This window comes from Pongo abelii, chromosome 16 (genome assembly GCF_028885655.2).
Source record: "Pongo abelii isolate AG06213 chromosome 16, NHGRI_mPonAbe1-v2.0_pri, whole genome shotgun sequence".
Taxonomy (NCBI): Eukaryota; Metazoa; Chordata; class Mammalia; order Primates; family Hominidae; genus Pongo; species Pongo abelii.
The window spans coordinates 61,748,436-61,763,977 of record NC_072001.2 but is presented as its reverse complement, the minus strand read 5'-3'; the positions used below and the strand labels follow the sequence as shown (position 1 = coordinate 61,763,977).

The following is a 15,542-nucleotide window of genomic DNA, read 5'->3' as shown; positions in this document are numbered from 1 at the left end:
GGTTCACGCCAATATGCTGGGCTAATTTTTTTTTTTTTTTTTTTGTAGAGATGGGGTTTTGCCATGTTGGCCAGGCTGGTCTCAAACTCCTGGGTTCAAACGATCCACCTGCCTCAGCCTCCCACAGTGCTGGGATTACAGATGTGAACCTAGCCCTATGATATCTGTCTTTTTTGTAAATTTCTCATTCGTATTCTAAATTTTATGATTTCTTAATATTGTATCTGTATATTGCATCTCACTTAGCTTTTAAATATTATTTTGAATTCTTTTTCTGGGATCTCATAAATTTTTCATTGGAATCTATTGCTGCAGAATTATTGTGTTACTTTAGAGGTCATATTTCCTTGCTTTATCATGTTTCTTGGGTCCTTACTGCACATATGGTATAACAGTCACTTCTTCCAGTTTTTTGAATTTGCTTTCTTAGGCGAGGGCTTTTTCCTGAAGATGCATTTTGGCATGAATCTGGGTGCATGCAGTGGTATAGTCTCCGTATAAATTATTCCGCTGTTTACAGCGTTAGTAGTGTCTGATTTTCTCAGGTTTGTTAGTGGAGTCTGTGGTGAGGCTTAGCTGGGGACAGGTTCACCAAGTGGGCCTGTCCTTGGGCCTCAGGGCAACATATGTTGGCACTGGTGTTAGCAGGTCCGGGTGGGCTGATTCTTGGGCCTCCAGGTGGCTTACTTGGGTGTTGGTGGGGGCAGTGGTTGGCCAACTGGGTGGGCAGATTCTCAGGCTCCTGGGCAGTGTATGTGGCATGGTTGATAGTGGGAAAACCCTCTGTTTCCCAGGTGGTCTGTGCTGATAATGGCAGTGGCTGCAATGGGCTGGGCAGGCCAGTCTCCAGGCCTGCAGATTGTGCATGTGGTTGGGGACCAGCTGTGGTATGTAATGGCAGATTGAGTGGGCTAAATCTCAGGCCCCTAGGAGAAGTGTTCACATGTTAACAGTGGTGGAGGGGGCTGGATAGACCTGTTCTCAGGCCCACTAGTAATGTGTGTGGGTGTTGGCTGTGGTAGGCAGGGATGGGGTGATCCCCATGGCCCCAGTGGAGTGCTCGAGTGGGGCCCTGCCACTGGGGAGAGAAGGGTTGCTTTCAGTGGCACCAGACGTAAGCAGTCAGCTGATGCGTGGGTCTTTGGGCCCCAGGTGGCAGCTGTGGGCAGGGTAGCCTGTCCTCAGGACACTTGTAAAGCTGTAGTAGCTCCACTGCTTGGGGCAGCAGGGTCACTGCCAATAGTTTGTGGTTTAGCACCAGTGGCAACAGCCAGCAGGAGTGGTGGCTTTGGGTAGTGGGAGTCTTATCAGTCTAACCTTAGGCCTCCTTGGGGTACATGAAAATGTATAGCAGCTCTGCTGCTGGGGGCAGTGGGGTTGCTGCCAGTGGTTTACACTTTGGCTTGAGGGCAGCATGGGATCACAACAGTGGCTGTAGGTGGAGGATGTAAGTGGACTCCAGGGATATGGAGATGCAGGGGCTGTTTGGCCCCAGGGCAGGATACAGCCTTGTTGGGGCTGGGCTCTCAAAACGAGCTGTGCTCTAGCTGCTTAGGACTAAGGAGTGGAGGGGACCCTTCATGAGCAGTATCATCGTGTGGTCCCCAGGCAGCTCCCTTTGTCAGTATGAGATGATTTTCTTATTATGAAATCAATATTGGCCGGGCGCGGTGGCTCACACCTGTGATCCCAGCACTTTTCGGAGGCTGAAGCGGGTGGATCACCTGAGGTCAGGAGTTCGAGACTAGCCTGGCCAACGTGGTGAAACCCCGTCTCTACAAAAATACAAAAATTAGCTGGTCATGATGGCGGATGCCTGTAATCTCAGCTGCTCGGGAGGCTGAGGCGGAAGAATCACTTGAACCTGGGAGGCGGAGGTTGCGGTGAGCCGAGATCGCGCCATTGCACTCTAGCCTGGGCGAGAGAGAGTGAGACTCGTCTTGGGGAAAAAAGAAAAAAAAAAAAAAAAAAAAGAAAGAAAAAAAAATCAGTATCAAGGCTGTAAGGGGCCTACTTCAAGTGTTCTTAACTTCTGTTTTCCTTCTAAGTTGTTTATCTAGCTTGTACTTAGACACCTTAATAGATATATAAATATTTCTTTGGGTAGGGTGTATAGCATAGAATGTTTTTTTGTTGTTGTTTTTGAGACAGGGTCTCACTCTGTCACCCAGACTGGAGTGCAGTGCGCGATCTTGGCCCACTGCAACCTCTGCCTCCTGGGCTCAGGATTGTCCCGCTTCAGCCTCTCAAAGTGCTGGGAGTAGCGTGCGCCGCTACCGCCTGGCTAAATTTTGTATTTTTATTTTAATTTTTGAGGTGGAGTCTCACTCTTGTTGCCCAGGGTGGAGTGCAGTGGTGCAATCTCGGCTCACCTTAACCTCTGCCTCCTGGGTTCAAGCGATTCTCCTGCCGCAGCTTCCCGAGTAGCTGGGATTACAGGCATGTATCATCACACCTGGCTCATTTTGTAATTTCAGTAGAGATGGGTTTCACCATGTTGGTCAGGCTGGTCTTGAACTCCTGACCTCAGGTGATCCACACGCCTCGGCCTCCGAAAGTGCTGGGATTACAAGTGTAAGCCACCGCACCCAGCTTAATTTTTATATTTGTAGTAGAGACAGGGTTTCACCACGTTGGCCAGGCTGGTCTTGAACTCCTGACCTCAAATATCTATCTGCCTCGGCCTCCCAAAATGTTGGGATTACTACCAACACCGTGCCAGGCCAGAATGTTCGTTCTTTTTTTTTTAGACGGAGTCGCTCTGTTGGCCAGGTCTTATATTAAAACTTAAATATCTTTTTGTAGCTTTTGCCCTCAATTTTTTTTTTCCATATAGAATACTAGTGCTTTCATTTAACAGTGGTTTCAGGGTGCAGTTTTGCTGAATAATAAATCTTAATGACGATGCTGTTTTGAGATAGTGTTTTTATAGTAACTGTAAATGTGTAAATATGATAAATTAATGATTTTTCAAAATAGTATGAACCTTTATAAACATAATCTATGTATTTACAGTCACATATATGGCCTAGAATTTCCTGTCAGTTTGCAAAAGTAATTTTATGAAAATACATGATAGGCAGCAAAAGTTGAGGCAGGATACTTGTTTGTTCAGGAGAGTCTGTTTTTAAGTTTGTGGAGTTCTCATTTAGAAGATGTGTTGGGCTTTGTTGATTACTTACAGCAGTAGCTTGGGTCCTTAAGGCTTTAAGAAGAAAGCCTGGAGTTCTTGTACCTGGGAAGCCCTGGGAGTTTTTTGGCAAGAGGAATGTGAGTACCGCCTCAAACTAAAAGGGTGCCAAGATTGACATGAAATGAAGGAAAAGAGAAAATAGACAATGTTTAAAAATGGACACAATTTTGAAGCTAGTAAATGTATGCTACTGACCCCTACTTATAGAAAATATATTCATGTTAGGCATATAGTTGGAGGTGCATTTTGGCAAATGTATATACTTAGACAACTGCCATTGAAATCAAGATAAAGAATGTTGCTGTCATATCACAAAATTCCCTCATTACTTTTTACTCTTAGTCTCCACCCTAGGCAACTACTGATCTGCTTCCTGTCACTATAGATAGATTTTGACTGTTCCAGAATTACATATCAATGGAATTAGACTCTGCATTCTTTTGTTTCTTAACAAAAGGGTGTATTTTCAATAGTTGGCTTTTTTTTTTTAAATTTCTGAGTAGTTTGCCATTATATGAATACATCTTTCTCTTTACTTGTTGATAGACATTTAGGTTATATTCAGTTTTTGGCTATTATAAATAAAGCTGCTGTGAACACTTGTGTTCAGTTATTTGTGTGGATATATGCTTTATGTTTTCTTTTTTCTTGAGTAGAATTGCTGGGTCATAAGCTTTGTTTGTTTGTTTGTTTGTTTGTTTGTTTTAGATGGAGTTTCCCTCAGCCTCCCAAAGTACTGGGTTACAGGCACTAGCCAACTCGCCTGGCCTTGTTTGTTTTTGTTTCTGTTTTGAAATGGAGTCTTGTTCTGTTTCTCAGGCTGGAGTGCATTGTCACGATCTCGGCCCACTGCAACCTCCTCCTCCTGGGTTCAAGCAATTCTCTTGCCTCAGCCTCCCAAATCACTGAGATTACAGGCACCTGCCACCACACCTGGCCAATTGTTGTATGTTTAGTACAGATGGGGTTTCAAACATGCTGGCCAGGCTGGTCTTGAACTCCTGGCCTTCAGTCATCCGCCTGTCTCGGCCTCCCAAAGTGCTGGGATTATAGGCATGAGCCACTGTGCCCGGCCCGCTTTTTATATGTTTGACTTTGTAAGAAAGTGCTAAACAGTTTTCCAAAGTGATGTTGTCATTTTCCATTTCCATCAGCAGTGTGTGAGTTCCAGGTACTCAACATCCTACTAATATTTGGAGATGTTTTTCTAGCAAAGGGTATGTGATAATATATTATTCTAGTTCTGATTTACATTTCTCTGTTGACTAATGATGTTATGTAGGTTTCCATGTGCTTGTTTGCCACCTGTGTATCTTCTTTGTGAAGTATTTTTTCACGTTGTTGATTTTCTTTCAGTGGTTGTCTTATTATTGATTTGTAAGAGGTTTTTAAAAAGATATTCTGAATATAAGTTCTTTATCAGACCATATGTATTGCAAATGTTTTCTCCCAGACTGTGGCTTGCCTTTTTTTTTTTTTTTTTTAACTACTTCTCAGCAGAAGTTTTGAATTTTTAAGAAGCCCTTTTAATGAAAATTTTTTTTTCTTTTATGATTTTTGCTTTTGTTTCTTAAGATAGCATTGACTACCAAGGCCATGACAGTTTTCTTCTAGATGTTTCCAGTTTCAGTTTTACATGTAAGTCTGTATTGCAATTCAATTTAATTTTTCTTTATGATAGAGGTAAGGGTGAAGGGTAATATTTTTCACATGGATATTAATTTTTTAGCATCACTTTTTGAAAAAACTATCAATTCTTTGAATTGCTGTGACCTATATATGTTGAGACCTATTTATATATTTTTAGGTCTTTCATTTCATTGATCTGTCTATATTTTTATGCCACTGTTTGATTATTGTAGCTTTATGGTACATGTGCTAAGCAAGGTCCATTTACGAGGCAGAATCCATACAGTAATTTGAAGAATGAAATTTTAGTATAAAGAATTAGCTCTTGAGTCACCCCTGTGCAGCCTTGGTGCCGTGTGCATTTTGGACACCCAGCCCACCTTGCACTCTAGTATTTATAAGCCTTTTGCTTTCAAGATGCCTGAGGAGGTATACCATGGAGAAGGGGAGGTGGCGACTTTTGCCTTTTAGGCAGAAATTGCCCAACTCATGTCTCTCATAATGAATACCTTCTATTCCAACAAGGAGATTTTCCTTCAGGAGTTGATCTCTAATGCTTCTGATGGCTTAGACAAGATTTGCTATGAGAACCTGACAGACCCTTCCAAGTTGGACGGTGGTAAAGAACTGAAAATTGACATCATCCCCAACCCTCAGGAATGCATCCTGACTTTGATCGACGCAGGCATTGGCATGACCAAGGCTGATCTCATGAATAATTTGGGAGCCATTGCCAAGTCTGGTAGTAAAGCATTTATGGAGGCTTTTCAGTCTGGTGCAGAAATCTCTGTGATTGGGCAATTTGGTGTTGGCTTTTATTCTGCCTACCTGGTGGCAGAGAAAGTAGCCATCACAAAGCACAATGACGAACAGTATTCCTGGGCATCTTCTGCTGGGAGTTCCTTCACTTTACATGTTGACCATGGTGAGCCCATTGACAGGGATACCAAAGTGATCCTTCCACCTTAAAGAAGATCAGACAGAGTACTTAGAAGAGAGGTGGGTTAAAGAAGTAGTGAAGAAGCACTCTCAGTTCATAGGCTGTCTTATCGCCATTTATTTGGAGAAGGAACCAGAGAAGGAAATCAGTGATGATGAGGAAGAGAAAGGTGAGAAGGCAGAGGAAGATAAAGATGACGAAGAAAAGCCCAAGATTGAAGATGTGGGTTCCGATGAGGAGGATGACACTGATAAGAATAATAAAAAGAAAACAAAGAAGATCAAGGAGAAATACACTGATCAGGAAGAACTAAACCAGACCAAGCCTATTTGGACCAGAAACCCTGATGACATCACCCAGGAAGAGTATGGAGAATTCTAGAAGAGCCTCACCAGTGCCTGGGAAGACCACTTGGCAGTCAAGCAATTCCCTGTAGAAGGTCAGTTGGAATTCAGGGCATTGCTATTCATCCCTCATCAGGCTTCCTTTGACCTTTTTGAGAACAAGAGGAAAATGAACAACTCTGTGTCCATCATGTGTTGATCACGGACAGCTTTGATGATTTGATGCCAGAGTATCTTGGCTTTATCCATGGTGTGGTTGACTCTAAGGATCTTTCCCCAAACATCTCCCGGGAAATGCTCCAGCAGAGCAAAATCTTGGAAGTCATTTGCAAAAACATTGTTAAGAAATGACGGCCAGGCATGGTGGCTCACGCCTGTAATACTAGCACTTTGGGAGGCTGAGGCGGGCAGATCACCTGAGGTCAGGAATTGAAGACCAGTCTGGTCAACATGGTGAAAGCCTGTGTCTACTAAAAATACAAAAATTAGCTGGGTACAACGCCTGTAATCCCAGCTACTTGGGAGGCTGAGGCAGGAGAATTGCTTGAACCTGGGAGGCGGAAGTTGCAGTGAGCCAAGATCACGTCACTGCACTACAGCCTGGGCGACAGAGCAAGGCTCTGTCTCAAAAAAAAAAAAAAAAAGAAGAAGAAGAAGTGGCTTGAGCTTCTCTGGGCTGGCAGAAGACAAGGAGAATAACAAGAAATTAGATGAGGCATTCTCTAAAATCTCGTGGCTTGGAATCCATGAGGACTCTATTAACTGGTGACACCTGTCTGAACTGCTGTGGTCTCACACCTTCCAGTCTGGAGATGAGATGACATCTCTGTCAGAGTATGTGTCTTGCATTCCGGAGGCACAGAAGTCCATCTGTGACATCACTGGTGAGTGCAAAGAGCAGGTAGCCAACTCTGCTTTTGTGGAGCAAGTGTGGAAGAAGGGCTTCGAGGTGGTATATATGAGTGAGCCCATTGATGAGTACTGTGTGCGGCAGCTCAAGGAATTTGATGGGAAGAGCCTGGTCTCAGTTACCAAGGAGGGTCTGGAGCTACCTGAGGATGAGGAGGAGAAGAAGATAATGGAGGAGAACAAAGTAAAGTTTGAGAACCTCTGCAGGCTCATGAAAGAAATCTTAGATAAGAAGGTTGAGAAGGTGACAATCTCCAGTAGGCTTGTGTCTTCACCCTGCCGCATTATGACCAGCACCTACAGCTAGATAGCCGATATGAAGTGGATCATGAAAACGCAGGCATTTTGGGACAACTCTATGATGGGTTATATGATGGCTGAAAAGCACCTGGAGATCAACCCCAATCACCCCATTGTGGAGACACTACAGCAGAAGGCTGAGGCAGACAAGAACAACAAGGCTGTCAGTGACCTGGTGGTGCTGCTGGTTGAAACCACACTGCTCTCTTCTGGCTTTTCCCTTGAGGATCCTCAGACCTATCCAGCTGCGTCTACCACATGGTCAAGCTAGGTTAGCTATTGAGGAAGATGAAGTGGCAACAGAGGAACTCAGTGCTGCTGTTCCTGATGAGATCCACCTCCGCTGGGGGCGATGAGGATGTGTCTCACATGGAAGAAGTAGATTAAGAGTTTATACTTGGAAACCTTTTGCCCTTGTATAGTGTCCCCATGGCTCCCACTGCAGCTTTGAGATGTCCTGTCCCACCTGGCTTTCTCTGCTGATATCTAGTATTTTTTCTCTCCTGTCCTTGTGTCTAAGGCAGGAAACAAGGGCGTCAAGTCCCATTCCCTCCCTACTTTGACAGCAGAATTGGATGTTGTATATCCTGTTTTTTTGTTGTTGTTTATTTTGTTCTGAAAGTATGTAAAATAAAGAATATGCTGTTTTTATACAGTAAAACAACACAAAGGATTACTGTTTCTGGGGATTAGCAACTAAAAGAGGATGAAGGAAAAAAAATTCTAAAAAATACCCTAGAGCTGAGAGACATTTACCAAAGAGACAAATTTGGATAGGGATCCTTTCTTTGAAGTTGGGATTCAGACATTACTGGCAAGGATGTGGCAGCTCATCAGAGAACTTCTTCCCTGGGCCAGAGCTGGTCCACAGTTGGTAGGCCAGTATTGGTAGGTAGGGAACCACCAGTCAAAACTGGCAACAAATTTTGCTGAAGGGTGAGCGCCACAGGGTATACCACTTGCATGTCTGTGGCAGCTGGAACAGAAGCACCCTGAAACCAGAAAGAAAAGTACTACTTCAGAGCCATCTGTTGACAAAGCTTATCACCAGCTGGCAAAAGAGAAATGTTTACAGGGTCCAAGAAGGCAGTGAAGTGTAGATTAGGAGGAACCCAGAGGCAATAAATTGATAACTGGCATAATGTCTTGAAATCTAATAGTGTAAGTCATCTTTCTTTTTTTTCTCAGAATTGTTTTGCTATTCTAGGTCCTTTGCATTCCCACATACATTTTAGAGTTCCTTCTCAGTTTCTACAGTAAAACCTGCTGGGATTTTGATTGAGATTATGTCGAATCTGTAGATAATTTGGATACAGTTGACATTCTAATACTGTGGAGTCTTCAAATTCATGGATATGATGTAGTATCTCTCCATTTAGTTAGGTGGTCTTTAGTTTCTTTCAGAGTGTTTTGTTGTTTTCACTAGAGGCATTGAACATCTTTACTCTTAAGTACTATAAAAATGCTATTGTAAATGAGATTATTTTTTAAATTTCATCTTCCAGTGTTTGCTGCTAATACACAACGTAGTATTTTATTTTTGTTTGAGACAGAGTCTTGCTCTGTCGACCAGGCTGGAGTGCAGCGGCATGATCATAGCTCACTGAAGCCCTGATCTCCTGTGCTCAAGCGATCCTACCACCTCAGCCTCCTGAGTAGCTGGGATTACAGCCACACACCACCACGCCCAGCTAATTTAAAAAACTTTTCGTAGAGACAAGATCTTGCTATGTTGCCTAGGCTTTTCTCAAACTCATAGGCTCAAGTGATCTTCCTGCCTTGGCCTTCCAAAGTACTGGGATTACAGGCGTGAGCCACCACCCCAGCCCTACTATTTTATTTTTGTATGTTAGTCTTGTATCTTGTTACTTTGTGTTAAACTCGTTTATTCTAGTAGATTTTGGGTAGATTTCTTAGGATTAGCTACATAGAAGATAATATTGTCTGTAAATAAAGGCTGTTTTATTGCTGCATTTCCAAACTGTCTTTTATTTATTTTTCTTGGCTTGTTGTGGTATCTGTAACATCATACTGAATGTTACAGAGTTGCATAAAAGTGGCAAGTGTGAACATCTTTACCTTACTCCCAATCTTAGGGGAGAAGCATTCAGTCTTTCACCTTTAAGTATGATGTTAACTGGAGTTTGTAGATGCATTTTATCGGGTTAAGGAAGTTCCTGTCTCTTCCTAGTTTGCTGAGAATTTTATCATGAGTGGGTGCTGAAATTTGTTAGATGCTTTTTCTGTACCTAATGATGATTTTGTGGCTTTTCTCCCCTTTGAATGTGGTGAATTACACTGATGATTTTAGAATGTTAAGCCAGCCTCTTATTACTTCATTTGCTTATGATGTATTGTCCTTTTTATTTATTGCTTCGTTCAGTTTTCTAGTTTTTGGTTGGATTTTTTTGTTTATGTTCATAAGGAATATCAGTCTTTTTTTTTGGGGGGGTCTGTCTTTGGTTTTGGAATCAGGGTAATGTGAGCCACATAAAATGAGTTGAGTAGTCTTCCCTTCTATTTTCTTAAAATAGTTTTATAGGACATCAGGGGAACCATCTGGCCCTGGTATTTTCCTTGTGGAAAGGCCTTAAATCATGAATCCATTTTCTTCAGTAGTTAGGGGCTTATTCAGATTTTCTATATTTTGTGATAGTTTTCATAATTTTTACCTTTTAAGGAGTTTATCTAAGCAGTTGAATTTATTTTCATTATGCTCATAATATTACTTTATCACTCTTAATGTCTGCAGTACTATAATGTTTTCTTTTTTATTCTTCATTGACAATGTATTTTTTAATGGTCTTTTTTATTGGCTACAGAATTTGGATTGACATTGTTTTTCTTTCAGCATTAAAAAAGTTACTCCAATAATTTCGAGCTTGCATTATTATTATTATTATTATTATTTTTTTGGAGACAGAGTGTTGCTCTGTGGCCCACGTTGGAGTGCAGTGGCGTGATCTCAGCTTACTGCAACCTCTGCCTCCTGGGTTCAAGCAATTCTCCTGCCTCATCCTACCGAGTAGCTGGGACTACAGGTGCACACCACCACGCCTGGCTAATTTTTTGTATTTTAGTAGAGACGGGCTTTCACCATGTTGCCCAGGCTGGTCTTGAACACCTAAGCTCAGGCAATCTGCCCTCCTTGGCCTCCCGAAGTGCTAGGATTACAGGCGTGAGCTACCACGCCCGGCCTGCTTGCATTATTTCTAATGTTAAATCAGCAGTCATTCTGCATATAATCAGTCTCTTTGATGGATTTTAAGATTTTCTCTTTAACGCTGATTTTCAGCAGTGACTGGTGTGTGTCTTGTGGGTTTTTCTTTGTGTGTATCTTTCTTGGTGTTTGTTGAGCTTCTTAGACTTGTGTTTATAGTTTTATCAATTTGGAAGTTTTTTATCATTTTATCAAAAATTTTTTTCTGTCTCCTCTCGCTTCTTTATTTATTTACTGTTTCATAGGTTACTGAGGCTCTGGGTTGTTGTTTTTTTTTTTTTAAACTCTTTATCTCTCTGTACATCAAGTTAGATAGTTGTTACCCTGTCTTCAAGTTCACTGATATTCTTTCTTGCAGTATCTCATCTGCTCTTAAGTCAGTCCAGTGAGATATATATATAGATATATATATATGTATACACATATATATGTATACACATATATATGTATACACATATATATATGTATACACATATATATATGTATACACATATATATATGTATACACATATATATGTGTATACACATATATATATGTATACACATATATAATGTAAATTTTTTTTTTCATTTTAGAAATCAAATTTTCCAATTCTGGAAGTTTCCTCCCCTCTCATTCCTTTCCCTCTCTCCTCTCTTCCCTGTCCCTCCCCTCCCCTTTTTTGACAGTTTCTGGTTTCTCCTTATTGTGCTTATATTTTCCCCATAATTCTTTAAAATATTTACAATATATGGACACTAAATCACTAAATCCTTGTCTGCTAATTCCATTATCAGTCATTCTGACTTTTTTTTTTTTGGGACTAATTTTCTTCTTCTTTGTCACATTTCTTTATAGTTAGTGGTTTGGTTTTTTTCCCCTCTTTTTCTTTTAATAGTTTGTGGTTTTTAATTGGATATTTCACATTTTGATTAATATTTAGTGTCTTTTTGTCATTGTTGTTTGTTTTTTTTAAAATTAGAGATGGAGTCTTGCTACATTGTCCAGGCTTATTGAAAACTCCTGGGCTCAAGCGATCTTCCCACTTTGCCCTCCCAAAATACTGGGACTACAGATGTGAGCCGCTGTGCCCACCTGTGTCTGGATTTTTAAAAAACTTTTAATTTAAAAATAATTGTAGATTCACAGGAGCTTGTACTGGGAAGTCCTGGACATCTTTCCCCCAGTGTCCCTCAGTGTTCACAATTTACATAACTATATTACAACATCAAGACCAAGATTGATATTGGTACAATGCATAGAGTTTATTTGGGTTTCATCAGTTTTACATGTATGTGCATGTGTGTGTGCCTGTGCGTATTTCTGTGCAATTTTGTCACATGGGTAGTCTTGTTTAATTATCCTTACAATCAAAGATACTCAATGGTAGCATCACCAGACTCCCTTGTGCTATCCCTTTATGGCCACATTCATCCCCTCCCCCATCTATAATCCTTAACAACCATTAATTGGTTCTCCATCTCCATAATTAGATTATTTCATGATTGTTGCATGAATCGTGTTATGCAAGTAGTATCTTTTGAGATTGACTTTTCCACTCAGCATAATTTTTTTGAAGTTTGTACAAATTGTTGTGTTTATCAATAGTTTGTTCCTTTTTATTACTAAATTCTATCCTATTGTATGGATATACCACAGTTTAACTGTTCGTATTTTTTTTTTTAAAAAGTATGGAGTTTTGTTTTGTTAGATAGTTGAATAACTTGTGGATCAGCTTGACCCTTTTGAGCCGTTTTTTTTTTTTTAATGATTGATTAAGCAGAAATTTTATTTCCAAGCTCTTCAAAGACTTACAAACACGAATAATGTATCCTTCTAAAAAAGTGTACCAAATTAAATCAAAGGCACATCATCAAAGTAAAACACTTGTGAAGTTAAGAATTCTTTTAGGTTGTAATTATTTTCATGTAAGTTTTTAATCATTTACGATGTTCTGTGGGTCACATTTTAAAATATATGAAATTCTGTATTTCTTTAAGTACAGCCACAACTACAAAGTAGAGGAACGTAAGAATACAAAGATCAAATATGCTTCATTTATATACACGATGGGGCAGCCTAATGCACATCATAACATTAACTTTTCCAAACAAGTTTGCTAAGAATCCGCTCCCATAATTAATGTTAAAAATAAAACAATCTTCCCATTTAGAAAAATCAAGACATCAGTTGATTAGTAAAGCCTATTCTTCCTCCCAGCAATTTGTACTTTCTGGTCTTCATTTAGGAATTGTAAATTCATGAGAAAAGAACAAATTTTTTATGGTATGAATATCTTCCAGGAACAACAGTTTACAAGTATTCAGTTGTTTAAATAAACAAAACTATTTTCCTTCCTAAAATGTAAACATCCAGTAAGTGAAACATACATGATATTCCAGGTATAGAAATCTTAGTAACTCACTTATGAAAGAGCTGCATTTTGGTGTGTTTGGTGGTAAGGTTTTTGTTTATCTTATGTATAAAAATACTTGCACAAAAAAACAAGCTATTACTATTTAAAACTCTATTCCTTCACCCAGTTTCCTCACTCAAGTAGAAACTCATGAATTTCTGTGATTTTGGCTATAGGACCAGGCCACAGGAAAGGGCTGAAATATCTCTAAAAGTTAGGGAAAAGTGTTTTCTTGAGACTTGAAGGCAGTCATTCATCACTCCCGGAAGGGGTTACTTCCAGCTGGAACACCCACCAGCAGGGCATCCTTGCAGGCATTCTGCATACAGTACTGTTGAAGCTCTGCAGCTTCCTGAGAGACGTTGATCGTCTCCACGCCAGCCTCCAACTTGAGCTGCTCCACCAGGCGCTGCAGGGCGCTCACGCTAGCCCCGGAGGACATGGCGGTGGCGCTGGGCTCCGAGAGCCGAGCCTTGTTTTTAAGCTTCGTTAGGATAGGTTTGAAGTAGCCTTTATTCTAGGAATAGTTTGTTCCTATTTCCAAGGAGTGGCTTTTCTGGGTTCTCTATTAAATGACAACAAAGTCTGTCTTCTGTGCTTGATCAGAACTTCGATGTATCCCTATCTCTTGCAAGATCCAGTAGTTGGTCAACTAACAGCTCCTCAATATTTGTTTTTGGGCCCACCTTTGTGGAGTCTCTCTTTATGCATCCTCGATAGTATTGAGCCAAAGACTACAGGTGAATGCCTGTGCAGATTTCTGGAGTTCTTTCTCATTGTTGCACATTCCTTTTTTCTTAAATCATAGTCCTTCACTGCTTGTTGTCTATTGTCTGAAAGCAGTTGTTTCATTTATATAACTGAAAAACTGTATTTTTGAGGTGGGTAGGCAAGTCCAGTAATAGTTTCTCCACAATTGTAGGCAACAAAACTTTTTGTTTATTTCTAAGTTAGTAATTTGAAAGTCAAAATTGATTCATCTCTCCAAAGAGCAGTAGTTTTTGTTTTGTGTCTTAAGATGTTATTTTAACTTACATTTTATTTTTTGAATAAGAAATATGTTCATATATTTTAAAATTTAAATGGCACAAAAGATATACAATGAGGTATCCTTCCCTCCCTTATTTCCCAGTCACCCACTTTCCATTCTTGGGGACAACCATTGTTATTAGTTTATTGTGTATCTGTCAAGAAATCTGATGCACATTCTGATAATGTATATCTTACTCAGAAATTCTCTACACAGAAATGTGGAGATACATATATATATATATTCTCCTTCATATTCTTGTTTTTTAAAAAAAGGTAACATACTATATTCTCTTTTTTGTATCTTATTTATTTATTTATTTATTGGAAACGGAGTCTCGCTCTGTCACCCAGGCTGGAGTGCAGTGGCATGATCTCGGCTCACTGCAAGCTCTGTCTCCCGCAGGTTCACGCCATTCTCCTGCCTTAGCCTCCCAAGTAGCTGGGACTACAGGCACCCATCACCACGCCTGGCTGATTTTTTGTATTTTTAGTAGAGACGGGGTTTCACCGTGTTAGCCAGGATGGTCTCGATCTCCTGACCTCATGATCCGCCTGCCTCGGCCTCCCCAAGTGCTGGGATTACAGGCGTGAGCCACTGCACTTGGCCTTTTTTTTTGTTTTTTTTACTTAATATAACTTAGAGGTCTATGATTTGATTACATGTAAATATTTTATATATTTTTTCAGCTTTGTAGTATACAGTTGTACGGGTATACCCATAAATACGATTATGTACCATAAGCAAATTAACTAGTTCTGTTGTTATTAATTATGTACTATTTCAAATAGTGCTAAGGTGAATAATCTTTCTGGGATATTTTCCAGCACCAGCAACCAATTCTCTTGATTCTCCAGACACCAAGTTGGGTGTTCAACAATTCAGCGTAATTCAGTTCTCACAGTAAATATCTGGAGCTAGTGCAGACCCTACAGCTTAAGGGCCCATTCCTACAACACTGCTTTCCACTTCAGACACCATTTGTAAGTCCTGGGCCACCTGTGCTTCAGACCACCTGCTATAAATTGGGGGTTCCCTCAACCTCCTCCTAAGGTTGGATAATTTGTTAACCTGGCTGATGGAACTCAGGAAAACAGTTTGCTTACTCTTGCTGGTTTATTATAAAGGATACAACTCGCGATCACCTAAATGGAAGAGATGCATAGGAATGTGGGAGGCAGCGCAGAGTTTCTGTGCGCTCTCTGGGTGCACTACCCTGCAATCAACTCATTGTGTTCAACCCTGGAAGCTGATCAGATCTCATTGTTCAAGAGTTTCTATAGAGCTTAATCTCCTGTCTCTCCCACCTCACTTTCTGGGGTGGAGTCAGTGGCTAGGGCTGAAATTCCAATGCTCTTATTATTTGATCTTTCTGGTGACCAGCTCTATTCCAGGGTCATCTAGGGGCCCCATGCTAAGTCACCTCATTAGCATAAACTCAGATGTGAGTGAAGCAGACTCATTATGAATGAGTGAAGAGACACCTATCACTGAGGATATTCCAAGGGTTTTAGGAGCACTGTGCCAGGAACTGGGGACAAAGGTCAAATAGATTTGGCCCTCTACATCTGTGGATTCAGT

At 40.6% G+C, this 15,542-nt stretch overlaps 1 protein-coding gene and 1 pseudogene across 2 annotated transcripts in view; both read left to right on the top strand.

The window, feature by feature from the left end:
* Window positions 1-15,542, top strand: part of ADAM10 (ADAM metallopeptidase domain 10) — a 157,270-nt gene that overhangs the window by 51,686 nt on the left and 90,042 nt on the right.
* Window positions 4,853-10,831, top strand: LOC100435576 (putative heat shock protein HSP 90-beta 4; annotated as a pseudogene).